Here is an 18,058-nt window from a genome sequence, read left to right on the forward strand (position 1 = left end):
CCACCCCCACCCAGCCCCACCCCTGAGAAAGTACAGCTCAGGGGTCCCCAGGGCTGCACAGGAAATGCTTTGTACACTACGGGTCAGCCAGGCTATTTTCTGTCCCAGGACTGGAGGGAGGTTGGGCCAGGAGCAGCCTGTCACGACACACTCAGCTGTTCTTTGCCTTTCTTTTTTGTGGATTTTTCTCTGCCTCTACAATCAGTAGCGGGTATATCTCTGTCTCTGCGTCTCTGTCCTGACTCTGTTTCTCTTTCAGGCCTCAGGATCATTTTGACTCGATGTCTTTGCCACCTTTCACTCGATGGTGACCTAACAGATCCTCCAGAGCTTAGCTCAGTGCCACCCCTTCAACAGCTTTCTCTGATCCTTTCTCTCCCCAGAGCCATGTGCAGAAGGGACTCTGAGGAAGGTGCTCTGTGGATGAGCTAGGTCCCTCCTCCCCAGCTGGACCAAGGGCCCTCACCCTGACTTAATGACAGTGTTTCTCAGCATTGGAACACAGAGACATACATTACACGAGTGTCCATGTTTACCTCCGTTATTCATTTACTCACATGAAGGGAGGCAGCACCTGTAACGGTTAAGAACCTGACTGTGCAGCCAGACAGCCTGAGTTGCAATCTTAGCTGTGTGACCTCAGGTGAGTCACTTGACCTCTTTGGGTCTCAGGTGCCTCCACTGTAAGATGGGGATAAGCTAGCACTTGCTTCCTTGAGTTGTTGGGATAATGAAAAGAGTTAACAGGTGTAAAGTACTGACAGCAGTGCCTGATCATCACAAGTACTTTCAAATGTCATCTGCTGAGATGGAGAAATTGCACTTACTGGTACATCCCCCAGGGAGAAAACTATTTTTGGAAAGGATACTTTGACTAATCACTAGGGTGGAAGCTCTATTGTCAAAAGCTATATCCTTGAGTAACAAGAGATGGTTGCTAACCTGTCTTTATTTATTTATTTAGTGGTGCCTGGAATGGTACCTTGGCTCTTGAGCATGCTAGGTAAGTGGTACCCTGGCTCTTATGCTAGGTAAGTGCTCTACACCCTAGGCCCTCAACTGCCTTTATTTAAGGAGGGTGGTTTGAATAACTGCAGGGCTTTTGTTTAGTTGAGTGTTATGCCACTTCTGGGCCAGAGCTGAATTGCTTGAGATGGGGCAGTCTGGGTAGGGTAGGGCAAGAAGGAGATGTGTTAGTTAGTTTCCAGTCACTGCTGAAACAAATCGCAACACACTTATGGCCTTAAACAGGATTGATTACTGTAAGAACAGTACAATTTCTTATCTTACAGTTCTGGAGGTCATAATTCTGAAATGAACATCACTAGGCTAAGGTGAAGGTGTCAGCAGGCTGAAGGCTCTCAGGAAGGGCCCATTTCCCTGCCTCTTCTGGAGAGGCTCCTACATTCTTTGGTACGTGGTTCCCTTTCTCTATCTTTAAGGCTGACTCCAGGGCTCTCTGAGCCACATCCCCAGCCCTTTTTATATTTTATTTAGAGATTTAGAGACAGGGTCTCACTGAGTTGCTGAGGCTAGCTTTGAACTTGGGATCCTCCTGCCTTAGCCTCCTGAGCCACTGGGATTATAGGTGTATGCTACCACATTCCTTTTATACTTTTTTTGAGGGGGGCACTGGGGATTGAACTCAGGGGCAATTGACCACTGAGCCACAACCCCATTCCTTTTTTGTATTTTGTTTAGAGACAGGCTCTCATTGAGTTGCTTAGCGCCTCACTTTTTTTGCTAAGGCTGGCTTTGAACTTGAGATCCTCCTGCCTCAACCTCCCAAGCCGTTGGGATTACTAGTGTGGGTCACTGCACTGGCTCCTTTTATACTTCTAATGGCTTCTTTGACAACCCCCCAAAAGATATTCTCCTTCTAAATGTCAACTGAACCTTCATTCCCTTTTTATGGAGGAGAGGTTCTATGGATCGAATGCAGGGCCTTGTGCATGCCAGGCAAGTGCTCTACGGCTGAGATACATCCCTCACTTTTTTTCTTCCATTTTTTTGAGACAGGGTCTTGTCTCCCTCAGTTGCAGAGGCTGGCCCCAAACTTGCCATCCCCCTGCCTCAGCCTTCTAAGTCTTTGGGATTTCAAGCATGTGCCATCATGCCCAGTTCTTAATTCCCATTTGCCTTGTAACCTAATATAGTCCCAGGTTCTAGGGACTAGGATATGGGCATCTTGGGGTGGGAGCATTATTCTGCCCACCCCTAAGGACTAAATGGTGGCAAGGAGCGTGGGGAGTAAATGTATCTAATGAGCATTTGGGGTTCTTGCTGAGGGGTGTGCTCCTGTCTTACTTACAAAACCTCCAGTTCTTGGGTGCTTTGTGGTTTGCATTTTCTTTGGGGGAGGGGGGAAATGTGGAATCTCGATTCAAGGGTTGACATGAGGTAAAAGCAAAGGTCACCCTCGACAGGAGGAGACCAAAGTGGATTACACAATTATTCACTCCACCTGTGTGTGCCAGGCCAGGCCCACAGGCCCAGGCTGGGAAGCTTCCTGAGGAGGAGATGCCTAATCTGAACTTTGAAGGAGAAATAGAAATCCATCAGATGACCATTGAGCTAGAGTGCAAGTTGGCACGGCGTGTATCAATGTGTGTGACGGGCCTGGCATGTGAACAGTGCTCCATCGATATTGCATTTCTAGAAAGAATACTCTGGTGTCATCCTACCCTATTTCCATTTCTTAGCTGGTCATGGACCTGCCAAACTTAACCAAACAGGAGACACCTCCTTTAGGAGACGTTCCCTGCTGTTTGAGTGACCTGAGAGGTCTTTTTTCAGGAGCTTTCATTAGGAAAAGAGGAACATTAGTTTCTCATTTGATCTTCAATATGGCAATAACTTTTCACATCTAAAGAATGCTTCACACTTTACTGGATCCTTTCACCCACCAGCAGAAGAAGCCAAGGCTTAGAGAATTAACTACTTTTCCCCAAGGTCACACAGCTGTGTTGTAGAACCAGGACTGGGGTCCAAAGTCCCTGCTTCACAGCCAGAGGCCTGAGCACCTGTGAATTGCTGGGCATCCAGCCCCTTCCTTCTGGCTGCTGAGGCAGCTGGGGAGCAGGTCTGGTTGCCCAGTGCTGCCCACACCATTGTCCTCTCCCTGGGAAAGGGTTTTCTGAGGGTGGAAGTGGGCCCTGAAGCACAGGGAGAGTACATTGTTCAGCTGCACCTGGAGGGTGAGCTCATGTCGGCAGACAGAAGGGGAGGCGGTGCCAGGTTGGAGAGGGTCTGCCTGGTTCTCTGGGCCCAAGTCCCTATCTCCATCTTTGCTGTCTCCTCCTGGGAATTGTTCCTTTCCACGAGTCCTGGGCTGCCAATCAGGGGGCCAGGAACCTAGTAAGGCCAACAGAGTTCCTAGTTTCCCTGGTGAGAGTTGGGTCAGTGGGGTTTCCCTCTGTGTGGTGGGCTGGTTGTTAGGCCTGCAGAACCTTCTCTAAGAACAGGGCTGTGTGCTCAAGTGAACCAGAGAGCAGCTGAGGATCTCTGCACCTTGCATAGCACAGCTGTAGGAAGAAATCCAAGGTCGCCAGCATTTCTCACATGACTTGTTGGACCTCGGGGCTATTCTCAACTCCTGATCTCATGGTTCCATTGCTGACACCTGGGGAAATGTGGGAACAGGTGCTCTCTAAGGTCCTCTCCTCACTCTCCCTCCAAAATACCAGCCCTCAGAGGCTCTGAACTATTGATGACTTTTGTCATATAATTTTGGCTGCCCAGCACCCCAGAGTCAGTCCCTCTTTGTTTTGAGATACCTCCTTTGCATCTTGGAGGGAAGCAGAGCTCTCCTTCTCACCACAGAGGTCAAAGGGACCAATGTGTTTCCTCCTCCCCCTTCTGGCTACTCAGGCAGGCACATATAGTCTAGGCTTAGGACTTTGAATCTGGAGGGAATGACCCAGAGACGAAGGAACAGGGGGAGGATTCATTCAGAGAGGCCATGTCCACAGGCACGCAGGAGCGCTGAGATGGCATTCTGCATGCATTCTTTGTCCACAATGTCACGTCAGCTGAGCTCCTGCTGCCACGCCTCCCTGGATTCCTGCTTGTTCTCCGAGTCTCACTGGAAGTCTTCCTGTGGATATTCTATATCCTCTAATATTTTTATAACATAGATTGGCTTGAGTTTGTTCTGTTACTTACAACCAAGAATCCTGACTGAGCTCATTGTGGGTGCTAAAAAATAATGGTTAAATGAATCTACACAAGCAATTTCTGTCCCAAGAAATGTCTCATACATGGCAACATTTGTTGCCTGTTTTTCTATTTTGTCAGCAATGCAGTCCTAGCCAACACAAACCAATTTGTCTGGTCCCACAGTTTCTGAGTACAGGCCTTCTATGGCATGCATCAGGGGAATCCAGAGATGGGTCACACTTGGTCTGTTTCCTAGGACCACTAAGACCAACATGGAGGACCAGCCTGGGCCAGCACGGAGGGCCTAGTAGAGTACAGTGGAAAGTCCTAGTAGAAAAGAAGACTTCTGGAGCTCCTGAGCCAGGACTTTAGGAGGGTGCAGGTCCAGATGGGTGGAAGGCCATCCTGGGCTAGAGGAACAGCTCAAGGGGTGTGGGAAATCCTGGGGCACGTATGAGTCCATATAGAGATGGACTTTCATGCTGATTGCTGCTGACATTTTGAGCAGGGGAGGGACAGCAGCACGAGCCTGGGTTTTGGAACCAACAGCCAAATGTTGCCATATATGAGGCAGAGCTCGGGCAAGTCACTTGAACTTTCTGAGCCTCAATGTCCTCATCTGTAAATGGAGGCAGTAAAATTCCACAGTTCATTACAAGGATTTGAGATATTTATGAAATAAAGTACCTGGTCCAGGAGGCACCCAACAAGGATCCCTGTGCTAGGACCACAAGCCCCCTCACCAGGGACCATGCCTTTTCTCTCCTAATTCTTGGCACAGTTCTTGGAACAGAGCAGGTGCTGGGTAACTCTCAAGTGGAAGACCCGTGGTTGGAGTTTGGCAGCTAGTGTGGAGGAAGGAATGGAGAGGTGTAACTGTAGGAGGGATCCAGGCCTCAGATTCAGAGCCACTCCTGGAGAGTGAGGCCTGACTCTAAGGAAATAAAACACTCTCGATTCAGCAGCTGTTTCAACCTAGGGGGTGAGGAAGAGCAAGGCTTCTAAGAACTGAGGGTTTCTTGTCCTGTGCAAGCAGAGACAGAGAAAAGGCTTCATGTTTTGGACTTTGAAGTGCTTGGTACACACTTAGTTGAACATGCAGATGGGCCTAGGAATGAGATGGTGTGAATCTGTGAATTGGTATTTATATGTGGTGTTGAGGATTGATCCCAGGGCCTCACGTGTGCTAGACAAGAGCTCTACCACTGAGCCACAACCCCAGCCCCTTGGAGAGAGATTTTAGTTCAGAATATGGACATACTTTTAGAATAGGCTGCCTCTGGAGGTAACTGAATTCCTGTTGGTGGAGATGGTATGAACAGAATCTGGGAAGCCATTGGTAGAAAAGCTGGAGCACAATGGTCTAATAGCTGGCTGGGAAGTGTATTTGTCAGCTTCTGCTGCAAAAGAACCATGTAACTTCAGTGTTATACATCGGTAAGGATTATGGCTCACAAGTCTTGAGTGAATTGGGTTGAAAGGCCAGCTCGGCTGAACTTGGATGAGATCATTTGCAGGTCTGGAGTGGTCAGTCATTGGCTGATCTAGATTGCCATAGACGGGGTGATGCTGTGGCCTGGCTCTGCTCCACATGTCTTTGTCCATCGGCAGGTTGGCTCAGGCTTGTTCTCTTGGCTATGGTAGAGGTGCAAGACAGGAGACATGAACATGAAGGCCCCCTGGGACCTTGTCCCACAATTGGCACTCAGTCACTTCTGCTGCAATTTGTTGTCCAGAGGAGGCCACAGGACCGACTCAGAACTAAGGGGTAAGGATACAAATTCCAACTTGTGAGAAAGGTGGCAAAGCTGTGTGACAAAGTTGGGCACAGAGGAGGGTTAAGAGGGAGGGCCATTCACACAGTGCCTGGTGGTGAAGCCAGTGCTCTTCAGCCTGAGCTCTGTGCACACCTAGGTTTCTGTGCATTTTTGCCAGGGATCCTTGGAAGGCTCCCAGAGGCTGAGTGGGCTGGACTTTCCTCTGGACTATTAACTTAGGATAAAAAATGGGACACACTCCCAGTAGGTTCAAGGTGTTCACTACATACCTGGCATATTTTACCTCCCTATTTAATCTTTAAAAAAAACTCTATATTTTAAAAATATTTTTAGTTGTCAATGGACCTTTAGTTTATTTATTTACATGCAGTGCTGAGAATTGAACCCAGTGCCTTGCATATGCTAGGCAGGTGCTCTACCATTGAGCCACCACCCCAGCCCCTCCATATTTAATCTTATAAGCACCCTTGCTATGGCTTTTATTATATCTACCATTTTGTTGATGAAAAGACACTGAGACCTAGAAAGGTTAAGCAATGAGCCCAGAGTCACATGGTTGGTAGTACCTGTCTGATTTCAAGGTCCTCTCCCTGCTCTTCCACCTCCTGAGTCTCCATTCCTGGGACTGCTGATTGGTTTGACAGGTGAGGTAAAACCCAGATTCCAGGAAACTGGAGAGCACAGGTAGCAGCAGAGCCACGGCAGGGGCTGCAGAAGAGCTTGTGGTCCTCTGTGGCCTGAAGAGCCAGTTTTCTGGAAAGGGAGTCAGAGGCTAAGATCTGGTGGGAGTTTTTGAGAGGCTGAGAATTCCTTGACTTCTCCACCTACTTGATAGCTACTGAATGCTGGCTGCAACTAGGCTCTGTTCTGGGTCCTGGGGATGCAGTTGGGAATGAGATGGACCAGAACTCTACCTACCTGAAGTTCACTTTACAGCAGAAGGGAAGACACGAAACCTATAAGGAAAACCATGATATAACTTCAGCTAGGGGGAAGAGCTGAAGGCCCAGCCTCCTGGTGGGGGATTCCCGGCAGGTTCAAGGTTGGATTGATGACACAATGCGTAGGTGAGAAGTCATCTTCCAGGGCTCCCTGCGGGGCTATGCTATCTGACAGAGGCAGAGCTCCACCCAGGGTTAGAGCAGCAAGAGGTCTAGCCTGTTTGGATTGGATTCCCAGGACAGGGCCTGGGGACAGGAAACAGGTGGATGGAGCAAAAATAGAGCTGAGGATACGGGAAGATGGGTAAGGGCTGTGAAATGAAGAGGTGGGTGGGCATGGGGAGTTGGACTAAGCTTGAGAGGATGGGGTCCAGGCTAGATCACGAGCCCAGAGAAGGGATATGTGGACTCATCAGGGACCTAAGGACTCATCCTTTAGGTCCTAGGGATGTTAGGTACCAGGGATCACTTCTGAGGCCGGCTCAGAATGTTGCTGCTTGGAGTAATCTATGGAGGAGGGATTTGAGGCAGATCTTACTTCCGTGGGAGAGCTGATTGGTTCATAATGTCTGCCAGCATTACAAGATGGGAGGGGTTTGCAGTAGTGCATGATGGGGTGTGGTAGGAGTAGCCCCACCTGGTGGGGGGCACGTTTCATCAGTGTTTTACTCAGCTTTTTTTGCTGCTATGACTCAATGACCCCACCAGAACAATTGTGGAGGAGAAAAAGTTTATTTGGGGGCTCAAAGTTTCAGAGGTCTCAGTCCATAGGCAGCAGTCTCCATTCCTCCGGGCTCCAGGTAAGGCAGGGAGGGCATCAAGGAGTATTGGAGGAGGGAAGCGGCTCACGTGATGATCAGAATGCAGAGACAAGGAGATCTCCACTCTCCAGGTACAAATGTATACCCCCCAAGCCATGCCCCCAATGCCCACCTCCTACAGTCACACCCCACCTGCCTTCAGTTAATTAATCCCATCAGGTGAGCAATCCACTGATTGGATTAAGGTTCTGATGACCCAATCACTTCACCTCTGATCTTTCTTGCGTTGTCTCACATGTGAGCTTTTGGGGGACACCTCACATCCAAACCATAACAATCATTAATATTCTCTGGATGCTGACAATAAAGAGCAGGCTGAGTTTCAGTCACCTTACTATTCTTTCTAAAGGTACCACAGACAGGGCTTCCCACAAGCACCCCCACACCTGGGGTGCTGCATCCATGCAAACCACAGGACCAAAACAGACTAGAGCGCCTCTTCCTGGCATCTGCTTTAAACCTCTGTAACAGGACACACACTCCCTTTTTTTCCAAAGAGTTGGAATTGAAAGATAGTGTGCCCTCTTAAAGTCAGACAAGCCACTGGACTTCCAGCTCTTTTCTTTGTGCAGAAAGTGCCTGGTGTGGCCTCGCTAGGCACTCAGCACTCAGTGTACATGGACATGGTGGCACTAGCTAGTGGGCCAGAGGGGTCTGGATTCCTCAAGGAGGACATGGTGAGAAGGGTATTTGGGGACTGATTATTGGACAGTAGTATTATGACGTTTCTCCAAAAAGAGAGAAAAAAAAAAATAAACACCAGCCAGCCTTTCAGAGGAGAGGTCATGGATGGGAATGGAAGGCAGCGGAAGACTCCTAGGGACTCTCTCTGGACAGGTCAGGTTGGCCAGGATGGCAAGACTTGTCATTTCCTGGTGGGGTTCAGAGCCTGTGGGTTGGCTGCAGGGGCTGTGATCCTGGGAGAGAGAGCATCCTTTGCCTCAGAGCTGACGAGGGTCCCCGTGTGTGCAGGGAATGGGCTGGTGTGGCCTGAGGAACAAGAGTTTCTTTGGCCAAGTAGGGGCGGAGCTCCCTACTGCACCGACAGCAGCAGGTGTCACTGCCTCAGCCACACGCCCGCCCGGCACAGGTCCTTCCATTCATGCTGTGAACTGGCTGCTCTGTGCCTGAGGAATGGCCGCAGGGGCTTGCTGGGCCCACTCACGGGGCAGCCTGGGAGCCGGGAGAGTAGGGTGCCAGGAATAGCCCTTGGTCAAGGACAGGTACAAGTGTGGACTCACAGGCCAGCTTCCTTGCGTCCTGAGGCCTAGGTCTGCTCTGTGCTGTCTCCCCAGAGGCCCCCAGAGGCATAGACCCCAGTCACTCCCAGCAGTCCCTTCTCCCCTGGTCCCCTCTCTTCCTTATCTCTGTTGCTTTATGGAAGCTTCCTGGGGACCAATTCCCAAACAAACCCTTTGCGTACAAATCTTTATTTCCTACTCTGGGAGGATCTCTTGAGACTCTAATCAAACTGGTCTGTTGTGAACTTCCTAACAAAAAATGAGATCTAGATAAGGCAGGTTGATAATGCTCCCACCACATCTCTAGGAAATTAATAACTTAAGTCTGATAAAGCAAAGACCCTTACAAATATGGTGGGCTGTGGTGGGACTGGACAGGGCCTGCAAAAGAACATGGACTTGACAGGCAGCTGTGGACTTATATCCCAATGGGCACCAATTGCCGTGTGACCTTGAACAGTCATTTAACCTTTCTGAAAAAGCTGATGGGCAGCAATCCTTATTTCTCATGTTCTCTAGGAGCACTGATAATGGTGTTCCTGGTGAGGGGAGGGACAGAGAGGCTGGCTAAGAGCAGGCATCCTAGGACATTGCAGCTCTCAAGGCTGGCCTCTGTGCTGCTGGGGTCAGTGATTGTCCCTGCAGTCTGGCCACCTCTGGGCCCTTGTCTTTTCAGTGAGGAAAGACTTGGGTTGGGTGTTTTTCCCCCAGAATGGCAAGGAGCTTTCTATTCCCTCACCCTACTCTGAACCTGGCAGGCTGGCCTGAGTGACCTCTGGGCTCGGCCTGGCCCTGGCCCTGATGGCAGCCCCAGCTGGCAGCCTGGCAGCCAGACCCCGTCTGTGCTTATCAGCTCCCGTGTTTGCTCAGGATGGGTACGGGCCTCCTCCTCCCCCTCAGAAAACAAGAAAACATGTTTTGCCAGTGGTGGGGCGGAGTGGGGTGGCCTGGCTGGCTCCAGGCCAGCCCCCTGGTGGGGCGGCCAGTGGCGGGCAGCCTGTTGTTGTTGGAGTGGAGGGCTGAGCCGGCCGTCTGTTTCCTCCAGCTGTCCAAGCACCTCGGGCTGGCGAGGAAGCCCGCGGTCCCGTCTGTGGGCCCAGCCGAACCCCTTGTCACAACAAGGGAACAATGGCTTGGATGGGCTGGTGGGTAGGTGGGAGGACAGCCCCCTCTGCTCCCTGTTTCCACCCTGGACAGGCAGGTTGGGGGGAGGCGGGCCTGCTCTCTCCTTACCCCCAGCCGCTGTCTTGTTTTCCACCTCTTTGAACATACAGTCTCCCAACTTGGGGGCCAAGGAAAACAGCAGCCTCAGGAAACGTCTCTGGGCTGGTGTTGGGGTTTGTGGCTCTTGGAGGCGGCAGAGCTCGGGGAGGGGATTAGAGAAGGACTGGATCTCATGGGTCATGGTTCCGTTTCCCCCGAGCACCTTGCAGACTCTATTCTCCTGCATCTTTGGGTCTTTGGTCCCAGTGTAAGACCTGGGATGGAGCAGATGGCAGAAAAAATTTGTTGACTAAATCAGTGGAAGATTGAACATATGAATTAATTAATTTTCTAGCTCAGTTACCTGGTAGCTGTGTGACTTTCTGCTGGTTGCTTAATCTCTCTAAACCTTATTTCCCTCATCTGTAGACTATGCACCTCATAGAATTGTTGTGAAAATCAAATGTGCTTCTAGCATTTTGGCTTTGTCCTGGGGAGTATATAGTATAATAAATCCAACGGATTTTAACTAGTGTCCCTGGATGATTGTTGTGTTGTGGTGCTGTTGTCAGCGTGTGATTTAGAGGAGGTTTCAGAGTATTTCCAATAAGAAGTCTATGATTTTGTCTCTATGGATACAGGAAAGAGAGATAAGCAGATGCTGTCCCTCTGGAGCCAGGAGGGCATCTCTCTACCTGTTCACCCTGCTGTGCATTGTAGGCTGGCTCCTGGGGCCTGGTTAGCTCTGGTAGTCCTTGGGAACAAGCAAAGGAGTTTGGGTCTCCTGAGAGACTTGTGTCTTTCACAGGGAGTGGGGCCCTTTTACACATCCATCGCCAACTTTCATCTCCACGAAAATACTGCAGAAGTCAATAGGATCCCTGTCTTGGAGATGGTGAAACTGAGACTTAGAGACGGAGTCACATAGTCCAAGTCATACTTTTCAGTCTGTAACTTTGAAACACTAGACTGCATTTGCTCTATCAAGCCTCACTGCCAAGAGATTAAGGTGTGCTATCTTACAGCTTGGATGATCAGTGGGGATTTGGCTCATGGGTGATTCTAGACTCAGGAAGCAAAGATGGAGATTCAAGCTTGAGGCCAGAAATGGAAACAACAGAGCCGGGAACTGGTCTGCCACGAACTAAGGCTTGTGAGGAGTTGTGTTCAGTGCAGGAAGGGTAAGGCTAGAGCAGTGCTGTCTGTGGGTGTGCATTGCATGGCCATGTTGGATTAGTTACACTAATGAGTTAATGACAACAAAAATAAAAACCCAGCTCTCCGTGGCTCTGTGGCTTAACACAAGAAAGTTTGTGTTTTGCTAATTTCACAGTCCAGGGCAATGGGCCCAGCCCTGCTTTGTGTACTCCTGCAGCCTCCTCTAGGGGCTCAGAGTTCTCGGCTGAATCTTCTCCAGTGACCAGCAAAGAAAGGGAAACATGGGGAAGGCAACCTGCCCTGAGCTGCCTGGTCTGTAAGTGACACACGTCACTTTCATCCCCATCCTGGTGGTGAGAACTGGTTGTGTAATCCTGCTAGATGCCTGGAGTCTGGGAGTGGGGTCCAGCAGTGTGTCCAGGAAGAAGAGGTCAGCTCGACCAGTGAGCCTTAGCAGCTCTGCCGCAATAATGACACTTCTTTTAAAATATAGCTAACAATTTTGATGTGCAAGATACTGTGTTCCATAGAGGTTATTATTTTATTTAATTTTCATTTAATCCTTGCAACAGCCTGATGAGTAGGTAGGTAGTTAGGGAGACGACTTCCCCACTTTGTAGACCAGGAAACTGGTACCTATTAGTCTGCTTTCTATCATTAAACTTTTGTCTGTTGTAGAATGTCATATATATTTTCTTTCTTTTTTTTTAACTTAACATGGTTTTGAGATATATCTATATAGTTGGTATGATCAATCTTCATTTATCCCCTTTAAAGCATTTTGTAGTGTTATTTCAGTGTGATTTAAATTTGCATTTCCTTAAGGACTAACATTGAGTACATTTTCATGTCTTTTAGTTATCATTTTGATGAAGTCTTATTTATTAATTTTTCTTTATGCTTTGTGTTTGTAAGAACCTGTGGTCACAAATTTTTGCCTACCTCAAGAATTTCTATTTTTTTGTACTTCTAGAAATCTTATATGATTAACTCTCAAGTTTAGGCTTTAAATTTTATTTTGGGATAATTTTTGTGTTCCGTGTGAAGTAAGGCTGAGGTTCTTTTTTTTTTCTCTATGTATTCAACTGTTGCAGTACTATCTGATGGGGAAAAAATCCTTTCCCCACTGATTTACTTTAGCAGCTTTGTCAAAAATCAAATGACTACATGTGTGTTGGTATGCTTCTGGATTCTATCTGTTTTATTGCTACATATGCTTATCTTTTTGTTAACATTTTGATCAGAATGACTTTAGTAAACTCTGAAAACAAGTAACATGTGTGTTCCAAACTTGTTCTTTTTCTAGGTTAATTTCTGCCCCAAGTATTGATGAGGTTACCACTAGGATTCTATTTAATCTGCAAATCAACTTCAGGATAATCAACAACTTTAAAACATTGAGTTCTGGGCTGGGGATGTGGCTCAAGTGGTAGCGCGCTCGCCTGGCATGCGTGCGGCCCGGGTTCGATCCTCAGCACCACATACAAACAAAGATGTTGTGTTCGCCGAGAACTAAAAAAAAATAAATATTAAAATTCTCTCTCTCTCTCTCTCTCTCTCTTTAAAAAAAAAAAAATTGAGTTCTGTTATCCATGAACATTGTATGTCTTCCATTTAGTTAGATCTTATATTCTTTTCACCATGTTTCATAGTTTTCAGGGTAGAGATCTCTACAGTTTATTAAGTTGATTCCAAGTTTTTTTTTTTAGCTTTATGCCATTGCAAGTAGCATTTTTATTTTTATATTCTTAACTATTCATTTATTTATTATAGTACTGGGAATCAAACCCAGGGGCCCACGCATGCCAGGCAAGTACTCTACCACTGAGCTACATCCCCCTGCTTCATAAGTGGCATTTTTAAAAGTTCAAATTCTGATTATTCTTTGTGGTATATAAAACACAGTTAATTTTTGTATACTGACTTTGTAAATTGCAATTTTGCTAAATCACTTATTTGTTCTACTATCTTTTTTGTAGGTTCATTGGGATTTTCTAAATTATTATATCTCAAGAATAAAGAGAATTTGACTTTTTCTTTTATAAGATGTATGCCTTTATTTCTTTTTCCATATTTCATTGCACTGGCCAGTAAAACATTAAATAGAAGTGATGTGATCAGAAATATTGCCTACATTGAGTGTGGTTCTTAAAATAGACACTCTTTATCAGATTGAGGAAGTTCTATTCTTAGATAACAGAGTTTTTTAACCACTGGATGTTGAGTTTTGTCAAATGCTTTCTTGTACTTTTTGAAATGATCACATGGTTTTGCTATCTAATGTTTCAGCAACCTTATATTCCAGGAATGAGCTAATTTAGTCATAGCTTTCTATATAAACTTCTGTTAAAGATTATTTGTGTCTAGGATGGGTGCAGTGGTGCACGCCTGTAATCCCAGTGGCTTGGGAGGCTGAGGCAGGAGGATTGTGAATTCAAAGCCAGTCTCAGCAATTTAGCAAGGCTCTAAGCAACTTAGCAAGCCACAACTTAGCAAGTCTCCAAATAAATATAAAGCAGGCTGGGGATGTAGCTCAAGGATTAAGTGCACTTGAGTTTAATCCCCAGTACCAAAAGTGGGGGAAATACTTTATATGTTTATGTCAATGAGGAGTTTTGGTCTGTAATTTATTTTTTGAATTTTTTAATCTATTATTTTTATAAGGCTAATGATTGCCTCCTATACTGAATCAAGTTTAAAAAAAATATTCTGGAGGAGTTTGTGTAGAAGTTCTAATATCTTTGCTTTACATCTTTGGTAGAATTCACCAGTTATGTTATCTGAGCCTGGAGTGGTTTTTTTTGTAGGAAGATTTCAAACTTCAAACTATTTCTTTAAATAGATTCAGGGGTGTCTGGGTTATCGATTTTTGAGTGATCTTTGGTTGTTTATATTTTTCAAGGAACTTGTCCATTTTATCTGAATTGTTGGATTTGTTGGCATGAAATTATTCATAATATATTCTTATTTTTGGGGGGGGGGTACCAGGGATTGAACTCAGGGGCACTCAACCACTGAGCCATACCCCAACCCTATTTTGCATTTTATTTAGAAATAGGGTCTCACTGAGTTGCTTAGCTCCTCACTTTTGCTGAGGCTGGATTTGAACTCCCAATCCTCTTGCCTCAGCCTCCAACTCCTCTGGGATTACAGGTGTGGGCAACTGCGCCCAGCTCTTATTCTTTTAATAGCTGTAGGATCTCTGTACTTCATATTGGTAAAATAGGTCTTTTCTCTTTTTGTCTTCATCAGTGTGGCTGGTGGTTAATCAATTTTTTATGTCTTTATGTATTTTTTAAAGAATGAGTTTGATTTAATTGATTTTCTCTATTGTTCATATATTATTCAAGAATGTTATATAAATGGAATTGTACCGTGTGTAGTCTTTTGGGATCGGCTTACTTTACTCAGCATGATTAGTGGAGTGATATCTCATTGTGATTTTAGTTTTACTTCCCTAATGGCAAATATGTCGATACACTTCAAGTTCTTATTTGTCACTAGTGTATCTTCCTTCAGTGAAATGTCTCTTTATGTCTTTTGCCCTGTTCTAATTAAATTTTTGGCTTTTTTACTGTTGAGTTTTGAGAGTTTATTGTATATTCTAGATACTAGTCCTCCGTTGGATATATGGTTTGCAAATATTTTCTTTCTCTCTGCTGCTTTTCTTTTTATTCTCTTAGAGTCTTTCACAGAGGGTATATTTTTATTTTGAGGAAGTTCAATTCATCCATATTTCCTTTTATAGATCAAGCTTTTGGTGTCAAGTCTAAGAACTCTTTGCTTAGTCCAAAATCTCTTTAATATATTTTTCTTTTCTTTTTATGGTGCTGGGGATTGAATCCAGGGCCCTGGGCATGCATGGCAAGCACTCTACCAAGTGAGTTATATCCCCAGACCTTCTTTAATGATTTTTTTATAACTTTACAACTGATATTTAAATTCCATGATTCATTTTGTATAAGGTGTGAGACTGAGGGTGAGGTGCATTAAAAAATTTTTTTAAATAGATGGACACAATACTTTGATTTTATTTATGTGTTTATTTTATGTGATGCTGAGGATTGAACCCAGTGCCTCACACATGCTAGGCAAGCACTTTACCACTGAGCTATAATCCAGCCCTGCATTTGTTTTTTTTAAAATTTATTTATCTTTGCCTATGTACGTCCAATTGTTCCACCACTATTTCTTGAAAAGGTTACCTTGCTCCATTGAATTGATTTTGTGCCTTTATTAAAAATCAGTTGAGAATAATTGGGTTTATTTCTGAGTTCTCCGGTTCATTCCAGTGATGTTCTATCTTTCCATCGGTACCATGCAGCTAGTTCTAGTGCCTATCTAATAATTCTTGAAATTGGATAGGCTGATTTTTTTCATATATATAATGCACACACACATATATGTAATTTTAGCTATTCTAGTAAATTTGCATTTCCATGTAAATTTTAGAATAACCTTGTCAATATGAATAAAAAGACTTACTGGGATTTTGATAGTAATCCCCTTAATCCTGAATATCAATTTGGAGAGAATTATCTCTTTTTTTCTCTTTTAATACTAGGCATTGAACCCCAGGGTCTTGCACATGCTAGGCAAGTGGTCTGTCACTGACTCAATCCTCAGACATTATTATTTTATTTTGAGATAAGGTCTTGCTAAGTTGCCCAGGTTGGCCTTAAACTTGAGATCCTTCTGCCTCAGCATCCTGAGTGGCTGGAATTACAAGCATGCACCACTATGACCAGTTAGAATTATTATCTTTACTATATTGAATCCTCCAATCCATGAACATGATAAATCTCTCCACTTATTTAATTTTTTTTTGAACCAGGGATTGAACCCAGGGTTGCTCAACCACTGAGCCACATCTCAGCCATTCTGATTTTTTGAGAGAGGGTCTCACTAAGTTGCTCAGGGACTCACTAAGTTGCTGAGGCTGGCTTTGAACTTGCCTCAGCCTCCTAAACCGCTGGAATTGTGGGCATGCACCACCACATCTGGCTTTATTTAATTCTTTAAAAAAATTCTTTCAGGGGCTGGGATTGTGGCTCAGCGGTAGAACGCTCGCCTTGCACAGGTGGGACCCGGGTTCGATCCTCAGCACCACATAAAAACAAAGGCATTGTGTTGTGTCCATCTACACCTAAAGAATAAATAAATAAATATTTAAAAAATTCTTTCATTAGCATTGTGTAAGTTTTAAACATGCATATTGTTAGATTCACTCCTCATTTTTTTCAGTGATTTTAAATGGTATTGTATTTTAAAGTTCATAAGTTCACTGTTAACATACAGAAGTACAAGTGATTTTCTGCATACACAATCCTGTTATCTGCAAATACAAACAGTTTTCTTTCTTTCAAATATGTGACTTATGTTTCCTAGCTCCCTACTTGGCTTTCTCTACATCACCCTGGAAGGGTATTGGGAGCAACTTGTTTTAGCATCTTGAGGGTGGAAGTCTAGGCTCCCCACCCAGCCTTTGCTAGTGTGGGTGGGTGTGTGGCCTCACCGTACAACATTGTGTGCAAATGTACACACGTACAGCCTTGTGACTTGCACAGTTTTTTTCCGTGGTGTTTGCCTGGGGTGGTTATTGTCTCAAAGTTTTCTGCCTTGCCAGGCTGCCTCTTTCTTTGGCTTTTGTCTAGAGAGAGCAGTGTTTGTTGGAGCTTTTTCTTTTTTTCTTTTTTGGTCCGTGCCTGTTGGCATTTAACATTTTCTGCCTTCTCAGCCTCCCAATCTTGGATTTTTGAGACAAAAAGAAAATTTAGAGCAGTCACTATCACGTTATTCCTCTGGTTCTGGAGGTCTCTGGTGCCTCTTTCTGGAAGTGGAAGCTATGTTATTATGTTTATCTCCATTGTTGACTTAGAAGCTGTATCTCTATTTTAAGACATGTTTTTGTGGAGGTTTCTCTAGGGTTTACAATATCTTTAATTTATTTTCATGGTCTGTCTTCAAATATTATTTTACCACTTTATGTATTATGTAAGAACCTTGTAAAGATGTATTTCCATTCTCTTTCTCCTGGCCAATGGGTTACTGCTGTTCTGTTTTATTCCTACATACACTGTGAACATCATACTATAATGTCATTATTTTTGACTTCAGTCAATTAAAAGATAATTGAGATTTGACTTCAGTTGATTAAAAGATTAAAAGAGATTTTTAAAATTCGTATGTTCCCTCACATATTTACCATTTTTTCTCTCTTCATTCATGTAGATCCAAATTTCCATTAGTATCCTTTTGCTTCTGCTGGAAGAATCTTCTTAAACATAACTTATAGTGCAAGCCTGCTGGCAATGAATGAGTTTTTCTTTGTTTGAAATACCTTTGTTTTGCTTTCATTAAAAAAAAATGACGGGCTGGGGATGTGGCTCAAGCGGTAGCGCGCTCGCCTGGCATGCGTGCGGCCCGGGTTCAATCCTCAGCATCTCATACAAACAAAGATGTTGTGTCCGCTGAAAACTAACTAACTAAATAAATAAATATTAAAAAAAAATTCTCTCTCTCTCTCTCTCTCTCTTAAAAAAAATGACAACTTTGATGAGATGTAATTTACTTACCATACAATTCACTCATTCAAAGTGTACAATCCAATGATTGTCAGTACATTCGTGGAGCTGTTCAGCCAATGCCACAGTCAATTTCAGAATATTTTAATTGTCCCAGAAAGAAATGGGGTACCCCTCAGCAGTCACTGTCACCCCCAGCTCCCAGCCTGGGTAACACTAAGCTGCATTCTGTCT

The 18,058-nt window shown here is 45.0% G+C and overlaps 1 long non-coding RNA gene across 1 annotated transcript in view; it reads left to right on the forward strand.

Annotated features, from left to right (window-relative positions):
- LOC125620438 overlaps positions 1-12,804 on the forward strand; it is a 17,550-nt gene extending 4,746 nt beyond the window's left edge. The window contains exons 2-4 of the long non-coding RNA XR_007352108.1: positions 965-1,003; positions 1,293-1,413; positions 12,607-12,804. This is a non-coding gene — a long non-coding RNA (uncharacterized LOC125620438). The remainder of the gene's footprint in view (positions 1-964; positions 1,004-1,292; positions 1,414-12,606) is intronic.
- Positions 12,805-18,058: the final 5,254 nt, after the last annotated feature.

Source organism: Marmota marmota, unplaced genomic scaffold (assembly GCF_001458135.2).
Source record: "Marmota marmota marmota unplaced genomic scaffold, marMar, whole genome shotgun sequence".
Classification (NCBI taxonomy): Eukaryota; Metazoa; Chordata; class Mammalia; order Rodentia; family Sciuridae; genus Marmota; species Marmota marmota.